Genomic DNA, 19,639 nt, shown 5'->3' on the forward strand with positions numbered 1-19,639 from the left:
ACCCAAAAAAACATTTCCCAAGTACTAGTCATGAAGTATGAACGAGTGTCTGCAGTTTTCTTTGCTGGCCGCAATGTTGAGAACTGCAGCGGTTCTAGACAGCGGGTGGACGCTGAAAAATGCGCGAGCCACGAGGCGGCCCAAGTGCCGGAGCGGGCGGGAGCCGGGCTGCTAAGTTACGCAGCGCAGAGGCGGCTATGCTAATGACGCGTCGGCTGCCTTCCTGCGCGGGCCCGTCGCCTGCCAAATCCCTCGTCAGCGTCAGAGTCTGCGTCCACAGGTGGCGGGAGGGAGGGAGGGAGGCTGCATGACGCTATGCCAGGCGCGGAGCCCATTTCCCGGTAGCCGCAGACGGCGCTGGCCGCCGGACAAGGCGCTTTCCCCAGCTGCGCTGCTTCATCCGGTCCGGCTGTGAGAAAGTCAGTGGCACGTACCCGCAACGCATGACAGACTGCACCTCCAACACCTCGTCTTTCCAATTTTGAGATAATTCACAGGTGAAAGCATAAATGATACGTAAAAAATATTATTTTATGCGTAACCATGGGAAAGTTTTTCTGATCAGGGATACGTGCCAAAAAAGAAAAAAAAATGCAGTGAAGTCCTGGCAAGGTCGCCAGAAATAATTCAAAAGTGAAAGCAGAAATGATATACGAAAAATATTATTTTTTGCGCAATCATGGGAAAGCTTTTCAGATCAGGGATACCTGCCAATAAAAATAAATGCAGTGAAGTCCTGTGAAGGATCGCCAGTCCAGCACACCGCATGAGAAACTGCACGTCACACACCATACATTTCAAGGTTTCTACATAGCTCGCTACTGAAAACAGAAATGATATGCTAAAAACACTATTTTTTCGCAGCCATGGGACAGTTTTTCTAAACAGGTATACCTGTCAACAACAATAAGCACAGTGAAGTCCTGTCAAGGTCGCGGCTCCAGTGCTTTTCGTGAGACATTTCATCTCTTACACCACACATTTCCATGCTTCGAGAGGACACACGTTTAATAACAGAAAAATATGCGAATAGCACTATCTTTTGCCGTCCTGGGAAAGGGTTTTCAGTAAGGGATATATGTATCAGCAACAACAAATACTTTTAAGTCCGGTGAAGGTCGCCAATCTAGGTTACGCCACGTTTCGCAAACTCCTGGTTACAGTACAAGACACCTGTTAAAGCGACTGCCCACAGTGTGCTTACCTGTGCTCTTGTGGAGTCTAGCTTTGTGGTACGGAAACCTTACAAGACAGGGTTGGTGGAAGATACCGAAGAAACTCAAAGAAGGTTAGCTCGTTTTGTATTATTTCTAAATAGGGGGGAGAGTGTCACAGATATGATAGGCGAGTTGAGAAGCCAATCACTAAAACAATGGGTGTTTGTCAGTTGGTTCTTCCTTCGCTATTTCCTAGATCATTTACCACATTGTGAATGAAAAGCACAAAACTGTGGATGTTCTACAGTCTGATTGTGGCCTCATAAGTGGAAAACCGGTTAGTGCTACTAAGTAATACTGTAGGACGCCCATAATTCTGTGCTTTTCATTCCAACATTAGCATTTCTCGTTGATGCTAGATTTTTCATGAAATTAGAATCATCAACTTTCTCCTCTATTTTGTTGACTCCCACCCTCATAGAGGGAGTGACCATTGTAATAGTATAAAATCAGGTCTCGTACTGGTATTCTGTGCTAATCGAGAGTGGAATAAGTGTAAAATGTAGAGCGAATGGGCAGATGTAGGTAGTTACTTTTCAGACAGCAATTTATTAATATTATTCTATCGACGATGATCGTCGTTAAGTGTTGTGGCAGAAGAAGTGTGCCAGGCGGAACTTAACTATTTTTTTTAATTTCCGTAATTGTCCATAACATTATTGGCCCTGTAAACAAATTCAGGTGGTCTGCTGCAGTTTATTTTCTATTCTTGCAACCATTCTTAGAATGTTACAGCTGCCCTTAGTGCTCCTGTTTCCATTTTAAATTATTATTATTATTATTATTATTATTATTATTATTATTATTATTATTATTAGTAGTAGTAGTAGTAGTAGTAGTAGCAGTAGTAATAGCAGTAGTTGTTGTTGTTATTGCCTTATAATGCTAACAAAGTAGTCACCAACATGGGATTTGATCTGAGTAATTCTTCGTTATACTATGCATTGTCCTACTGGAAAAGGTGTCCCCTTGTCTTTCTCTTAACTGAGAACCCGCTCAGTCAACCAACTTCAGTTTAAGACGATGCAGCTGATTTTTTTCACAAACTCGATGTCTTGACAGTAGTGAAAGTCACATTAAACCAAGAAACATTTTCGGGTCGACCACAAATAGATTTCATAGCTTCAGTATCCTTATATGTTCATACATGTTCATTCACGAAGTCACACAACAGTGCTGCGAGGAAGTCTCTCAAAGGATGAATATGAGTCTCGAACTCTATAACTAATTTCTTAACAACAGAAGAAATTATAAACTTTTAAGCGTAGCTGTGAGACGGCAACTGGTTTATATAATGCAGCCAACCAGTTGTCGCAACATATTACTGTAACCTGGTTTCGACACATACTATGGGTGTCTTCATCAGAAAATCCAAAACAATTACCGAAAAAGATTGTGAAACTATTAACATACAGAAAAACCAAGAAAAGATGGTTATTACATCGAACAGATTTATGAGGAGACTTTACTTACATGTAGCAACAGACGAAGAGATTTGTGAGAAAAATATTTTCGTCATGTAAAATACTGCATAAGAAAATAGTATTTAAACCATATAAAGATTACAGTCGCTGGAACTGACATGAAACTGGTAATATATTTTAAATAGCATGTAAGTATTCGTCTCATAAAATATGTTTGTAAAATATGCAGCTCTACTTGTTTCGCATCCACAACGTCTAATGTCACCTCCAGTGTCTGTTTTCTCTCACAACTCTTCACAACATTCAGTGTGGTACGCCATGAAGCTACAGTTTCAATGTCTGTAATTTTATATGGCTTAATATTATTTTCTTATGAAGTATTTTATATGACCAGAGAATTTTGCTCTTAAATCTGTTCATCTGGTACTATGTGTGAGCCTAGTCTTCTCATACATCTGTTCTGTATAGTAACTATCCATTCTTGATTCAAATGGCTGTGAGCACTATGGGACTTAATATCTGAGGTCATAATTCCCCTAGACTTAGAACTACTTAAACCAAACTAACCTAAGGACATCACACACATCCATGCCAGAGGTAGGATTCGAACCTACGGCCGCAGCAGCAGCGCGGTTCCGAACTGAAGCGACTAGAACCGCTCGGTCACAGCGGGTGCCTATCTATTCTTGGTTTTTCCCTATGTTAACGGTTCTGTAATCTTTCTAGGTAATGTTTTAAATTCCCGATAAAGGTTCAATAGTCGGTGTCAACACCAGGTTAAAATAAAATCTTGCTGCAACCGGTTGGTTGAGTGATACAAAACTTACCAGAAGAAATGGTATCACTATTTTCATTGAAAACGAATTGAATTGCAAACACAACGGTTTAGCTCAGCCTGTTGTCTCATGCGCTATGGCAGATGGATTAAAAGCGCCGGCCTGCCTTTTGGGGAGTGCAGGTTGAGGTCCTGGCACGGTCGCCAGCTGTTGGGCGCTCAGGCAGCGAGCCACGGGGGACGCTAATTAATTTCCCGCCGGCGGCGGAAGCCAGATCGCCAGATAGACGAGCGCGACAGTCGAAAAGCGGCTTCATTTCCGCTGCACTCGGCGACTTCTTTCAGGCCGAGCAGCGAGAGCAACTGTATAATGTCCGCTGCAACTGCGCAATAGGGAGTAACGGGGAACAACCGTGCGTCTGTCTGTGTGGGTGGTGCACACATCCAGCCGGAACACTGTGCCACATCACTTTGCCAGAGACAGCGAGGTCCTTACTTTTTGCTATACGAAAGATTTATTTGATTTAAAAGTCTTGTTATTTCAGAGTTTCAGATCTTTTTTCCCATTATAAAGGTTTCCCAGGAGGAATGATCAATATTCAGGGAGATGATAGGAAAGATTATTCGAAGAAAAGAGTCTAGTAAACGTGGGCTTTAAAATGCATCTTAGGAACCATGAGCAAGTCTTCATCTTCGATACTGTGAAACAAATCTCTTCTTCTGCGCGCTTTTTGGTTTACATGTATTGGGAGATGGTAGTGTGGACGAAAACAGGAAAAAAGTGCGGTGGACATGGGCTGTAATGGTGCATACCTTAAGAGCACTTGTCGAGTAGAAGAGATGTGTTTCACAGTAGTGAATATGAAGAGATGCTCATAGCTTTGAAGTTATGTATTTCGGAGCCCATGTTTATGACACTCTTTTTGCTTCGAATGATGGTTCCTGTCATATCCCTCAATGCTGAGTACCTGCCTGGGAGAGCCTGTATTTGGTCAAACTGTACTTGTAGAGCAATACTTCGTGACAATTTCAGTACTATAGTTAAAATTATGTATTTTTGTGATTCACTTGACTGTCCTGTTCTGGAACAGAAGTTTTGGAGAAATGGCTACGATATTAAATTTTCGACATTGCCTGTCACACCCACAAATTTATGAAAAGAAAATTCCATTTTCAGCACTGGCTGTATTATGATGATGTCCTCTTGAAATTTTTGTTAATTTTTTTATGAAGCTGTTGTGCTGAAATTGGATCCAATTAATTTTAGTATTTGTTCACACGATTTTCCTGCAGATCAGGATGATTTTCTGGCTCTTGTCCATATCCACAACTACATTATGATGACAGTCATCCATTTTCCGATCAGCTGATTTCGGCGTTGTTGCATTTTCAAGTGCTTACTCACATCTTCGTAATTCATTGTGTGCACCCGCACAGAGTGACTGTGTAATATTACGAGGTTTTCAGTTACCAATTGAAAATGGAATGTTGCTGAAATCAGATGACTGCATGAAATAAACCACTGCGTCGAGGGTATATGGGAATGTAGACTTTGTGGAGGAACTTCTGTGATGAAGCCTTATCGTGTTATCAGCCGAATCGTGTCGTCATGTTGTCGCAGTGTTTCGACTACTTTCCTGCTGGTCATCTTCAGGTTAAGTGTCGCGTTCAGTCATGGTGTCGTGTTATCCCAAGCATCTTGATGTTCAGCTTCTGCCTTAAGCAGTAATTGATTGGTGACCTGGTTCTGTGTTTAAGACAAGACAAGGCGATACCTCTCCAATAGGACGACGCACTGTTCAGACCAAACCTCAGGCTAGTGACTGTTATGATAATATTTAAGGCTACTACTACCGCTACTACACTGAGAGGACGAGTCTAAAACTAGTTGTTGCGACAACACAACGCTGACGGGTGATAACCTGATCAGATTTCGTTAACGAATTTCGCCGAGGAGGCTTCCATTCTCGTACAGTAGACCAGCACGAAGACGAGATCCAACGCACGCTTCACCTGAAGAAGATGTGTAGGAAACTACTCGAAACGTTGTCATAACATGACGTCACGTCTCGGCGGGTAAACTTTGAAGATTTCAGCAATGAAGCTCGCTGAGAAAGCAGGGCACCAACAAGGGTAGGAGAACCAGCGCAGTCTTTGCCTGAAGATGCGAGTAGGAAACTGGTCGAAACGTTGCAACAACATGACACCACGACTCGACTGATAACTGAGAAGATTTCATTTCGCCGAGAAAGTCAATACAGTGCCTGTAGAGTCTATAGACGCGCTAGGGTGCCCGCGGGCGGACCGCGACCTTGTCCAACGTGGCCGGATTGCGCGCGCCACGTGCGTGCCGCCGCGCAGTAAAAGCGACGCCCGTCAGCGCCGACGTTAAAAACGACGCCGACGGCGGCGCCGCGGCCGGTCGATGTCCAGCTGCACCTGACTGCCCCAGCTGGCCGCGCTCCACACAACGTATGCCAGTCCCAGACAACCCACTGCTTCCGGTCAGCCCCAACTCACTCAGTGGACGGCTGGTTCCTCTGTCTTCGCTGAGCTGCGATCGAAACCATCACACGTAGGACGGGTCTAAATTTATTGTTGTTGCGGTCTTCACTTCGAAGATTGGACTGACACAGCTCAAAAATCAAATAGTTCAAATGGATCTGAGCACTATGGGACTTAACATCTGAGGTCATCAGTCCCCTAGACTTAGAACTAGTTAAACGTAACAAACCTAAGGACATCACACACATGCATGCCCGAGGCGGGATTCGAACCTGAGACAGTAGCAGCAGTGCGGTTCCGGACTAAAGCGCCTAGAGCCGCTCGGCCACAACGGCCGGCCTGACAGAGCTCTTCAACCTCGTAGATGATGTGCAAGACTCGTAATGTCTACATAACTACTTCAACTGTAGGCTCCTGCGGAAGCATTGGTCTCCCTCTGCAACTTCTACGGCTCACACTTGCTAACGGTACCAAGCTGACTGTTCCTTGTTGCCTCAGGAGATGTGTTCTCCTACGGATTTCTTCTTTTAGCAGAGTTTTGCCACAATTCTTGATTAGTTATGTGATCGTCATCTTGCCCAAACCCCTAAAAGCTGCCGACCACCGTGCCATCTCGGTCGGTAAAACGAGGCTGACATGATTAGAAATGTTGTACTGTCCCCTTGCTTGCTCAACCGCAGCCATAGTATTATGTAATACCTCACAGAAAATTAGATGTCAGTTATCTAGTTCATTGAAGTTAATGAGCGGTAGTGTAAACAGTTCGCCAACCGAATTTTAACCGCATCTTCCATCACCGATTTCCAAAAGACGAAATCCACGCTAGAATTTCCACATTTACGTACAGTATAGAGCAGTAGTTCCCAACCTTTCTGAGACCATTACCTCTGAGTGCTTCGTCCCCAAACCAAGATTATCACGTAACTTCGTTTTAGAGTCAAAAAGAAATTCTATGAACCCTTGCCCTTTTAAAATGACAGATCATAAATAATATTTAATTTTTTGTAAGTATTTGTTGAATCACGAACACATGAGTCATTGAGGCTGTATGTACGGCTTATTTCGAGCAATCTTTTTTTGTCTATAGAATGATATAGCAGTTCTCAGACCATTGCAGGTGTTACCCAAAACTACTTCTCAGAAAAGAAAGGTAATTCGATATTGAGGTAAACATTTGTTAGAAAACGAGGTACCTCTGCACCAGTCCTCTCCCTAGCGACGCTTGCTTCGCCCATCTCCTGCACTTTAATTTAAAATCCACCGAATTAAAATGTGTACACTATACTGAGGAGTAATGTTTTTAGACCACCTGACTGCTGGACTCATTTCTCCTGAACTTGCTGCCACTGCTTTGTGCCTGGCTACTGCCACTAATAATAATAATAATAATAATAATAATAATAACAGTGTGTAGGTCTTTAGCAGTATAGTACCCATTACATACTTGGTGTTGCGTTGTCTGTTAGTTCGCTTACTGTTGCTAAGAGAATAACGAAGCAATTCCTCATCTACTGCGCAAACTGCCTACAACTCGGAGGAGGCATTTTCATGAGATATTTAAGAATATGGGACGTACATGTCTCAATTTTACTGTCACATATGGAAGGTACAAAATATGTCTGTAGTGGGTGGTATCACAAACAGTAACCCACACAACAGTGTGTCATATATTACAAATAATTTGGTTTCATGATCGAAACACAGTTGAATCCTTTTTTTTTTTGTACCCCCCTAGAAAATTACATTTTATCCCCCAGGGGATAATAACCCTCAGGTTTGGAACTATAGCTCTAGCTAGTCCTGTAGTGCCGTCTTCTCCGTGGTCCGGTCGGAAACCGAAATGTGAGAGACAGGCCAGCACTTTGCGTGTTCGGTGACTCTTCGTCTAGGCGGTTCCGAGCCAAGGCGACGGAGACACAGACGTCAGTCAGTCACGGCGTGCTCGGGAGAGACGTGTCGGCGAGGCGGAAGCGCACGGCGCAGGAATCCTGCGGCGATAACGGGACGACGCGGGAGCGACACCGAAAAAAAGGCAAAAACGCGTGGCTCGGGACTCCGACAAAAAGGAGCAAGGACGGCGGCGGTGGCTTTTTAAGCCAAGGCCGCGGGTGCTTTTGTCAGGTCAGCGCGCGTTCGTTCATTCTGCGGCCGGTGGGCACTATTCACGAAGCGGACGCGACTCCAGGGGGTGCCCGGCTGACCTCAAGGTCACGCAGAGAGAGACAGTCCACCAGTTAGGTTCTGGTCAGCGCTGCGTTTTGTCGCGGCACTGTGAGGATGCGTTGTCCACCGGGCGACGTTGTGTTCTCTCTCACACACACACACACACACACGCGCGCGCAGAGGGTGGCAAAGAGAGACAGAGAGAGATGGGGGGGGGGGGGGAAGCAGGTGTATGGTTCAAATGGCTGTGAGCACTATGGGACTAAACATCTGAGGTCATCAGTCCCCTAGACTTAGAATTACTTACACGTAACTAACCTAAGGCCATCACACACATCCATGCCCGAGGCAGGATTCGAACCTGCGACCGTAGCGGTTGCGCGGTTCCAGACTGTAGCGCCTAGAACCGCTCGGCCAATCCGGCCGGCGGAGCAGGTGTATACAGAGTGATAATAAATGAAAAGCACCAGTTTGCTTTTGTTCTACAATATTACTTTTATTGCTAACCGGTTTTCGGCTTACAAGGCCATCTTCAGACATTTACTGAGTGTTATCACCAAAGAAGTTAAATGTTAGCAGACAACATTGGAAGAGAAGTAACACACCTAGAGTGAAGTAGAAACATACAGTGAGTAACATCTTTGCAATGAAATAGTAAAAACTGAACAGTACATAAATAACAATGGAGTTGACAGGAAAACCTTTAGCACAAAATAGGAATAGCATGCCTACATAACAGTTTCTATTAATAAACAAAACTAATGAAATAAGATAAAATTAGTACTAGACAAGGCTGCATCAAGAGGTATGAAACATGGAGAGTGATACACAACCAATTAAAAAAGAAGAGACAGTTGTCGATGTAAATACAGAGTACACGAGGAACTTAAACAATATCAATAATACTCAGTAAATGTCTGAAGATGGCCTTGTAAGCCGAAAACCGGTTAGCAATAAAAATAATATTGTAGAACAAAAGCAAACTGGTGCTTTTCATTTATTATTATAATGTTGTTCTATCAAGAACCGACGGAAGATTCTGTTAATATGGTATACAGAGTGTTCCAAAAATACTTTCGCAAACATTGCGGACAGGTTCCTTACACCAAAATGAGGAACGAATGTCCAGAAAACTTTGGTAGTAAAATGCATAAGTTAGCACTTGTTCATCTTCGGCACCGTGAAACGCATCTTTCCTTTTGAACAAGCTGGGTTGGGTAGGGTTCAGTTGTTTGGGGGAAGAGGCCAAACAGCGAGGTCATCGGTCTAATCGGATTAGGGAAGGATGGGGGACGAAGTCGATCGTGCCCTTCCAAAGGAACCATCCCGGCATTTGCCTGGAGCGATTTAGGGAAACCACGGGAAACCTAAATTCGGATGGCGAGACGCGGGATTTGAACAAGTGCTAATAGCTCTAAAGATATGCAGTTTAGAGCCCATTTTTGGTGGACTTACTTTCCTGGTGTGGATTAAGGATCCTCTGATAGCATCGTAAAGTCCTGTAATGATGGCGGAAAGAAAAATATTTGGGAATGAATTACTTGTACACATACTATCACCAGAAAAACACTGCGACTACGGACGTATAAAATTTAAGTGCGATTAAAATCTAAGGTAGTTACCCTGGCGTAAGTGTCGACGGGAGGATACATAAGCAGAGACCATCCAACTGTTCTTGTCGTCGGTCGAGTGAGCCACCAAATAAGCAACCTCAGACCGATCAAATGGGAATGCTGGATTTTTCGTTTTGCCCGCAGACTCCAGTTCAAAATGTTCAAATGTGTGTGAAATCTTATGGGACTTAACTGCTAAGGTCATCAGTCCCTAAGCTTACACACTACTTAACCTAAATCATCCTAAGGACAAACACACACACCCATGCCCGAGGGAGGACTCGAACTTCCGCCGGGACCAGCCGCAAGACTCCAGTGTCTCAACCGTTACACCACCTGGCACTGAGTTTGTTTGTAGAACAATAGCAAGCAAATGCGCAAAAGTGTCTTAACCATTACACCACCTGGCGCTGAGTTTCTGTAAAGGACACTGGTAAGCAAATGCGTGAAGGGAGGAACAGTAGACTGAGCGCCCCGTTTTCGTCGTAGACATCTGGTTGTTAATGTTGTCGTATGTGATGAAGGAAAATTTTTTTTCTCGTGGAGTAAATTTTACACTGTCGGCCAGGAGAAGGGACGCGCCTATTGGAGTGGAGTGGAGGCTGCTGCAACACGAGGTGGCGGAGGCCCCTCTTCCCGTCCTCTTGGAGGCGGGGTTGCCGCGCTCTGGAGACACTTGCGGCTGCAATATCGATTCCGGCAGCGACTGTTGGCCGCCACGCCGCGTAGTCTTGCCGGCTGGAGCTGTGGTCGCAGGTGGGCCGCAAGCCCCGCGCTTCCCAGCTCCAACTGAGGTTGGTGGGGAGGGGACGTTTCGAGACACCTTCCTATCTTCAGGCTCTCAGTCCCTTCCGGAAAATACGTCGTACAGTCGACTCGATAGTTCGGAGATCAAGGCACCTGAATAAGTGAATGTTCGATCTATACTTTTGTATGTGATTGAATAGAAATTTAGTTATTAAATAGCCTTTGACAAAGCATAATTACGTATGACAAATATTATCTCTGAAACTTCCTGGCAGATTTTTTGTGTGTCGGACAGAGACTCGAACTCGGGACCTTTGCCTTTCGCTGGCAAGTGCTCTACCAACTGAGCTACCCAAGCACGACTCACGCCCCGTCCTCAAAGCTTTAATTCCGCCAGTACCTTCCGCCTACCTTCCAAACTTCACAGAAGCTCCCCTGCGAAGCCATGTCTCTGCAATATCCTTTTTCCAGGAGTGCTAGTTTTGCAAGGTTCGCAGGAGAGCTTCTGTGAAGTTTGGAAGCTAGGAGACGAGGTACTGGCGGAATTAAAGCTGTGAGGACGGGGCGTGAGTCGTGCTTTGGTAGCTCAGTTGGTAGAGCACTTGCCCGCGAAAGGCAAAGGTCCCGAGTTCGAGTCTCGGTCCGACACATAGTTTTAACCATCCAGGAAGTTTCATATCAGCACACAGTCCGCTGTAGAGTGAATATTTCATTCTAAATATTATCTCTGTTAATCACGTGTAAACATTTACCACGCCCTTTTACAAACCACTTATGCCGTTCTTCGCTTACGGTTCACGGTAAGAGCGATTGTTGGTAAGCCCACATCTGGGATCGAGTTCCTGCGATTTCATCTTCATACTATTTTCGCGAGTAGGGGAAAGCAATACGTTGGTTGACTCTTCTAGGAATGCACGCTCTCGAAGCTTTTAACAGTAGACCACATCGTGACCTGCCCTGCGATGCAGAACACCTCTCTTGTTGCTCCTGCCACTCGAGTTAGCCGAGCTTCCGCGCATACTAAATGAACCTGTAACGAGACGTGTTGCTCTTCTTGGGAAATTTTCTATTGCCTCTGTCAGTATCATCCCTGATAAATGGCTGTTTTATGTGCGTTTCAAAGAAATAGGTTTATTTGGAAAAATCTACAGGCTCCCATTGGTACTGATGAAATCAGCGCTTACCGAACTAAGGCGGCCCATCAACGGTAGCCTTAAGATTATTACTAAAAAGACCCAGTTCTTCCAAATACGCGGCAAAACAAAAGTGAACGCGTTACCGATTTCAGACAGTCTTCAATCTTCTGCGGAGACCAGAGGACTTCTGTAGAACAGTTCCAGCGGAGGGGTCGAAACGTTGAATTTTTGAAGTTTCGAGTGGAATATGGAACTGCTTGACAGAAGATTTTAATTGTTACTGTAAAGAAATTATCAAAAATTGTCCAAAAAATTTTAAACAGACTTTTTTTTAACGAATGAAAATTCTTCAAGACCGCATTATCTGTATGGAAATTCCATTATTAGGCAAGACATTGGGTTTCACACCTTTATAGGTGCGTGTCCAGGTGACACTCTGAACTAAATACAAAAAGTGAGTTCATGAAATGCTGTCATTATATAGAGCATAATAGTGAGTAAACACGAAAAGATTTTCCTCACAAGTTTTCAGTTCATAAGGTAAGAAAAAATGCGTGCATTCAAGCTGTAAACCGATTAGTTGCATAATTTCTTAAAAGATTGATCATCGAGTGGCTAAATTAAGAATTATACGCTGCAAGGTGGATGTCTAAAGCATCAAAAGTCATGCTCCAATAAAGAAGCCTAGTGAACGAGAGCAAATCAATGCAATTAAAAGATGTAAGGCCGATAGAGTGATAATGGACACCGCGTAGTGAAAGCCGTCACTCACCAAAGCTGTATTACAATAGACTTCTAGTCTGAAGAGTTGACTTTTCTTAAACGAGATCCAAAATGCAGTCTCCGTTAAACGAGGAGTACAGTTAGCACATCCAAGATTTCCGTCATAATTCATACACATCAGACAAACATGAACCGAAAACAATTTTTACATAGTAGAGCATAAATAAGGCGAAAATCGGGCCACAAGGAAACACTTGTAGCCGGCCGCTGTGGCCGAGAGCTTCTAGGCACTTCATTCCGGAACCGCGCTGCTGCTACGATCGCAGGTTCGAATCCTGCCTCGGGCATGGATGTGTGTGATGTCCTTACGTTAGTTAGGTTTACGTAGTTCTAAGTTCTAGGGGACTGATGACCTCAGATAGTAAGTCCCCATAGTGCTTAGAGCCATTTGAGCCATTTGAAACACTTGTAAATCGGGAATAACTGGTAGGAAACAAACTTGAATGTTGGCACATGGTACGTTCCTCTAGCCTTACGAAACCAAAAGTAGTCAGTAAAAACTGGCTCCTGTTTTCTCGCTATTATAGGCTATGTATTTTGTAAACACATTTTTTTAAAATGATAATTAATTGAAACTCTCAGCTGCGGGCAGGTGTTGTTGATATACCTCGGTGGGGACAGCTGAATATGTGTGCCCCGACCGGGACTCGAACCCGGGATCTCCTGCTTACTTGGCAGACGCTCTATCCATCTGAGCCACCGAGGACACAGATGAATAGCGCGACTGCAGAGACTTATCCCTTAGACGCTTCCCGTGAGAGCCTCATTCCCAACTGTCGACAATCTACGTACGGGAAGCGTGCAAGGGATAAGTCCCTGCAGTCACGCTGTTCATCTGTGTTTTCGGTGGCTCGGATGGATATAGTGTCTGCCATGTACGCAGGAGCTCCCGGGTTCGAGTCCCAGTCGGGGCACACATTTTCAGCTGTCCCCATCGAGGTATATCAACAACACCTGTCGGCAGCTGAGGGTTTCAATTAATTATCATTTCATCTATAGAAGATGCACGGTCATCAGTGGCATCTGTTCTTTAGAGAACAGTTACTATCTTCATACTATTTTTTTATTCAGTTTAGATTATCGTCTGAATATGCAGCTGTAATGATGTCAAACCGGTTGTGTCGCCTAATAAAGAAACCTGTATACAGCTAATGCACCATTAAAAAATTGTCATTCGTTTTGGAAAAAAAATTAAGGACTTTTTAAACATTGTTTTGGCAAATTTTTGGAAATTTCTTTACAGTAATAGTTTTTTAACATATGCTTTGGTTGCCTAGCTACAAAATAGGAGATTTTTAAACTTCAGTGAAAGCCATTAGATTCACTGAGCTGTAGTGCGAGCTCAGCTTGTGTCACACGCTGACGGCTCCTGTCCTCTTCGTGGAGCAGGCAGACCAACTGCTGGGCAGGAGCCAATGGGAAGCGAGCGGTGGTGGCGGAGGTGTTACGGCCGGTGCTCCCAGAGTCGCGCGTCTTCGGGAACCGGTCGCCGGCGACCTTTGCTGCGTCCGCGGTTGCTTCTTCACCGCCCTGGCGAAAGCCGCCACATCAGTCGCCGCTAATCCTGAGGAACGGGCGCCTCTGGATGTCGCTGGCCGTCGCTTCCGGTTGTCGCCGACTCACTGGGAAACCCGCTCCCAGCAGCAGCAAGTGTTTCTCGCGGACCACGTATTCCATTACGCAAAGCTTGTCATCCCACACCTGCCTGTGAACGCCGCTACACTCACGCCTTCGAACTAATCTATTTTGTGCGAATGCATGGTTTCACGGCAACGTACATCGATAAATTTTTTGTCTCGATCTGGCGACCGCGTCAAGTTGTTTAAAAGCCACGAGCTTTCGACCGAGTACTCCTCGCCCTTTGTCAAGAGGTGACTGTAGTGTGGTTGCTGCCTTCTGTGACGTCACTGGTGCTCATTTCTGCGCCGTACGTGGTAACGATTTCGACGCTCACCCGTCGCCACGCCCACTTCACCTTACCGATGGCGTGTCCCCACGTATTGTTAGGCGCAGGCCACCGTTCTTATTAAGGGCGCTTTCTCAGATTTTTATCTTGATCGCTTCTGAGGCGTGTGAAAGACGATGTAGATTCTATAGCGTCCATAGAAAATAACAAAATAAAAATGGTTCAAATGGCTCTGAGCACTATGTGACTTAACATCTAAGGTCATCAGTCCCCTAGAACATAGAACTACTTAAACCTAACTAACCTAAGGACATTACACACATCCATGCCCGAGGCAGGATTCGAACCTGCGACCGTAGCAGTCGCCCGGTTCCGGACTGAGCGCCTAGAACCGCGAGACCACCACGGCCGGCTGGAAAATAACATGTGGCCAGTTATATGTCGTAGATGCTGGTGAATCTCCAGTGTTGTATGGCCGTGGTCCGTGAAACACGACACTAACGTTTCGGCCAGAGCTGCGCTGGACATCTTCAGAGGTGCTCTATTTTCCGTTGAGTCTTCTTGCTAACTGATGGGTCGGACGTTGGGAGGAGACAGAAATGTTGTGGAAAAGGTGGAAGATAAAAATCTTTGTCGACTAGAGAAAATAGAAAAATCAGTTTTAGCGGAGCATACCCTTCAGTCAGAACATGATGTTCTCAGAAATCAAAATTTTATGTACAGTGACGAACTATTAGCCACTGTTATATAGAGACACCATTGAAATCTATAAAAATGTGGATAATTTTAACAGAAAAGAAGAAGCCATGGAACTTAGTGATATGTGGACAGTTGCATGCCGAGGGGTTCTAGGTTCTTCAGCCCGGAACCGCGCTGTTGCTACGGTCGCAGGTTCGAATCCTGCCTCGGGCATGGATGTGTGTGATGTCCTTAGGTTAGTTAGGTGTAAGTAATTCTAAGTCTAGGGGACTGATGACCTCAGATGTTAAGTCCCATAGTGCTTGGAGCCATTTGAAGAGGCACGTGTCGATTGCGACACTCCCACTGCGAACGTTACATAAAGCAAGTATTGCCATTTTGATGTTTTATTATAAAGGCCAGGCACTTTCTCTGCAGGGATGTTTCAATCCAATAACTAATTGCTGTTACATTTGGACTGTTAATTATATTTCCGCTTTTGTATTCACTGTTGACTGACCACTATGTACTGTTTCATTCATTTATTTTTTTTTTCGCCTCTGTAGGCCAGGCTAGTTGCCAAACATACGTACTGCAGCTGTTGACAGATTCGTTAATAAACGCCTCATGAAATATTAAAAAAAAGTTGCTGGTTCCGTATGAGCAAAATATTGTTATTTCGGGGTGTTGGTGGTCAACGTAACATCGAGAATGTGGTTACTATGGACGCGGAAACAGACTTAAGACACTGTACCTTAACTATATTCTATTTGGAACAGAAAGTGGGATGGAAATTCAACTAGTAACTCCAACTAGAATGTACCTAAGATCGTTGTACAGCATTATGCAGTGTTATTCTATCAGCAGATCGCTGTTCACGGCATCGACGAGTCCAGAATCTTCTCCGCCGATTTTCTCACTCTTTTTGGACAATCGCTTAGCGAGTTAACGCGGCTATTTTACGCGCGACAGATTTTGTAAACACACTGTGAGGTATGCGAGCCAAATAAAGCCGACAGCTGCCACCGGAGAGAGCTGAGAGCGCAGATCATGTTAAGCAGCTCGTCCCGTGTGCGGACGGTGAGGTCGTGCGGCCGGCCGGGGTGGCCGGGCGGTTCTAGGCGCTACAGTCTAGAACCGCGCGACCGCTGCGGTCGCAGGTTCGAATCCTGCCTCGGGCATGGATGTGTGTGCTGTCCTTAGGTTAGTTAGGTTTAAGTAGTTCTAAGTTCTAGGGGACTGACGACCTCAGAAGTTATGTCCCATAGTGCTCAGAGCCATTTGAACAATTTTTTTGAGATCGCGCCTCCACGTCAACGTCAGCCGCCTCGTCCCGTGTGAGGACGGCTTCAGGAGTAAGAGGTACGAGCCGAGATGAAGGTTGCGCCGCGGTACAAATCCTCGGCACCCGCGAAGAGTTGCTCGGGGTTGGCGAGGCGGGCCTAATGAGCGCCCGACGGCTGATCCCGTGATTTACGCGCCTCGCTAATTAAGTGGCCAGCCGAGGCTACGTGCCGGAAGCGCACCTCCACACACACGCACGCAGGCACAGAGCGCGCGTAAATTCCGCTTCGAGCCCCAGCCTTGCCTCGCGGGTATTCGGACCACTCCGGTACCCCGACCTGATCCACGCCAGTCCGCTACGACCGAGCGAGTCGGCCGCTTTTCTTTTTGTCACCGCTGCAACCGCTTAGCACTCCTCCCTGCCGGTCACTTTTCTCGGAAAACACTTCCACCACCGCGTACCTTCCTCCGGTTCCGCAGTTCGACGCTCCACTGTCCAGTTAGGCAGTCGCTGCTCCTTCTTCCGCTTCACGAGCCACGTCTGCTGCAGTTCGCTGGCTCCGTTCAGGGGTTCGCGACCGTAAGAAGAAAATATCTCACCGTGGCTCACTCCTGGCTGGCACTGCTATTTGGTACACCACCTTTCCACTTGCACTCTACGCTGTGTAAGGAAAACAGAATAGTGCATGCCTCATGCGTCTAAGCGAATTGTTGAGTGGTACTTAAGTAAATAAATTAGTGAAATCAAAGTGAACAAGAAATTAGAATATAAATGAAAAACTTGGTTTAGTTTAGAGAGTTACATACTCGCAAACAGCGGGCAGAACAGCAGAACAGAAGAGACAATGACTGTGAAGTCAGCAAGTTCCACATAAGCGGGCGCTGTCGATTCAGCCGTCAGGGCATCGCCCGACCGGCTCACGTGTTTCTCAGTTGTCGCATGTGAGCAAAGGCCCTCGCCTACATTCCAAGAGCAAATGACCGACCTTAAGAAGATTCTTCGAGAAGCTTTTCAATGTGACAGCAGAGGCAATGACCGGCTCACGTGTTTCTCAGTCGTCACGTGTGATCAAAGGCCCTCGCCTACATTCCAAGAGCCAATGACCGACGTTAAGAAGATTCTTCGAGGAGCTTCTCAACGTGACAGAAGAGGCAATGACCGTGAAGTCGTTCACCTCCAGTAAATTGAAGTGAATAAATACGCGAGACGCAGTGGGCCAGAGAGAGACGGAGACGGAGACGGCGACGGGGACGGAGACGAAGACGAGAGACGAAGGAAGAAAAGAAGAGTAGCAGTAGATTTCAGTCAGTTTCGGTGCTGAAGACCGTCATGCAAGAAGAGTCTGCATCATGCACAGACGAACCAAGTCCGCCGCTGTAATGGAATAGCAAGCAGCAGCCGCGGCGCCAGAAGACAGAAGTTAAAAGGTATTTGAAGTCTGATTTTTACGTACCCGGGTGACTCGTGAGGACGGGAAGGAGACGGCCTCACCTCAGCAGTCACCTGTGAGCTGAGATGAAGATCTGACAGCCAAAGACTGGCAAGCGGGAGTCCGTTGTTCGAGTCCAGGACACTGGCCTTCCCCCGCCGCGCCGCTCCGCTGGCCGACGCACAACACACGCGGCCGCTTAGAGAAGAGAAACACTGGGACGCCACATCCAAGGTATCACCATCCGATGCACGACTTCGCTCGCAATAATTAAACGGGCCACCTCGCGTTGCGCGTCTCCAGTCAGCTGGGCGAGACGGCGACACGAGAGACACACCGCTGCGCGTAATCAGACGCCGCCGCCGCAGCAGCAGAAGGCTACGCAAACGACACAGCTGCCGCTCTCCGAGTCAGTACAATCCAGTAAGAAAACCGTTGTACGAAACTTGCAGTAAAAGTTATCTTATGTAAAAATGCTGTTTCATTCTACCTCATACCCGAGCCAAGGAAGAACCCACCCTGCCCACATATTGTTAAGAGAGAAAAATTAATTAATTTAGTATTTTCACCCTGACACAATGCTTTAGAATGCTCATCCTGACAATTGACTTGCATCAAAAGAGAAAACCCAGTTACATTTAGTAGCACAATTGTTACAGAATTCCATTTGCGAAGACCCATTTTCTTTTTCTAGAAGTGGCAGGGGGCAGGACACCCCACCTGCTGTCGCGCTCGCCTCCCAATAGCTACGCCCAAGGACCAAGCTCCTAACACTAGGCGGTTACAATTAAATTGCAGCTACTTACGGAGATTCTGTGTGGGCTGAAGCTATCGTATGACAGCCAAACTTGGTCGATATGCTAATTCGTTTACGGGAATCGATTTACGGTCGAAAAAAATTTGTTCCAATTTTGGCCACCAGGAGCAAATCTGGCGCTGTACACTGTATATGACTGTGTTGTCCTCATCATTTCATCATTATTCATGAAAGTGGCGGGATTGGACTGAGCAAAGGTTGGAAATTTGTACGGGCGCTGATAACCGCGCAGTTGAGCGCCTCACAAACCAATCATCATCATCGTTTCTATGACCGTATGACGTCCACGCTGTCATTTGACAAGCCGTTGTCGTGAGAGAACAGCATTGCTATCGAGAAGAGAGACGGTACGTTGTTAGTGAAACTGTTTTACGTTGGTTCAAATGGCTCTGAGCACTATGGGACTTAACTTCTGAGGTCATTAGTCCCCTAGAACTTAGAACTACTTAAACCTAACTAAACTAAGGACATCACACACATCCATGCCCGAGGCCGGATTCGAACCTGCGACCGTAGCGGTCGCGCGGTTCCAGACTGTAGCGCCTAGAACCGCTCGGCCACACCGGCCGGCCTGTTTTACGTGAATGGCGGCAATTACAGTGTTGCATTGAGAGAGTGTTGCCGAATGAAATGTCTGAGGAGAGGCGAGTCGTCATTAGGTTGTTCAAAGAAGATAATAGTGAAATTGTAATAGTCGGATGAGCTTGGTGTGGCACCTGGAATAGGAAGGCGCCCTATCCCGGTCCAAGTGTTCGTGCTGTGTCACGAGAATTGTCCATCCCATGCTCTACGGTAAGTTTTATTGTCTACTTTACACAGGTAACCGTGCAAGATCCAGACGGTCTAGCAGCTGAAATCTCATGATCCGCAGGAACGACCTGAGTGGCTTGAGTTTGCCTCTCGGTTTCTGGCACGGATCGAAGTTTATGACATGTGGTCGGGCAATATCCTATGGTGTGACGCAGCACATTTCACGTTAAAGGGTGCAGTGAATCTTCAGAACTGCCGAGTTTTGGCGATTGTTAAGCCGCCTGTTGTGCTCGAAGACCCACTGCGCTTGCCGTATATGACTATATGATGGGGATTTACAAGCATCTTTATTGTCGGTTCGTTCTTGATTGAAGGGGATATACCTAGAGGGTCTGTCAGCTGTTCCATGAC

The 19,639-nt window shown here is 46.0% G+C and overlaps 1 protein-coding gene and 1 non-coding gene across 2 annotated transcripts in view; one reads left to right on the forward strand and one right to left on the reverse strand.

Moving 5' to 3' along the window:
- Positions 1–19,639, forward strand: part of LOC126215070 (homeotic protein ultrabithorax-like) — a 976,291-nt gene that overhangs the window by 145,286 nt on the left and 811,366 nt on the right. The window lies entirely within an intron of this gene.
- Trnat-agu (transfer RNA threonine (anticodon AGU)) lies at positions 12,996–13,069 on the reverse strand. The gene has a single exon. It is a non-coding gene; the product is annotated as a tRNA-Thr (tRNA).

Source organism: Schistocerca nitens, chromosome 12 (genome assembly GCF_023898315.1).
Source record: "Schistocerca nitens isolate TAMUIC-IGC-003100 chromosome 12, iqSchNite1.1, whole genome shotgun sequence".
Lineage (NCBI taxonomy): Eukaryota > Metazoa > Arthropoda > Insecta > Orthoptera > Acrididae > Schistocerca > Schistocerca nitens.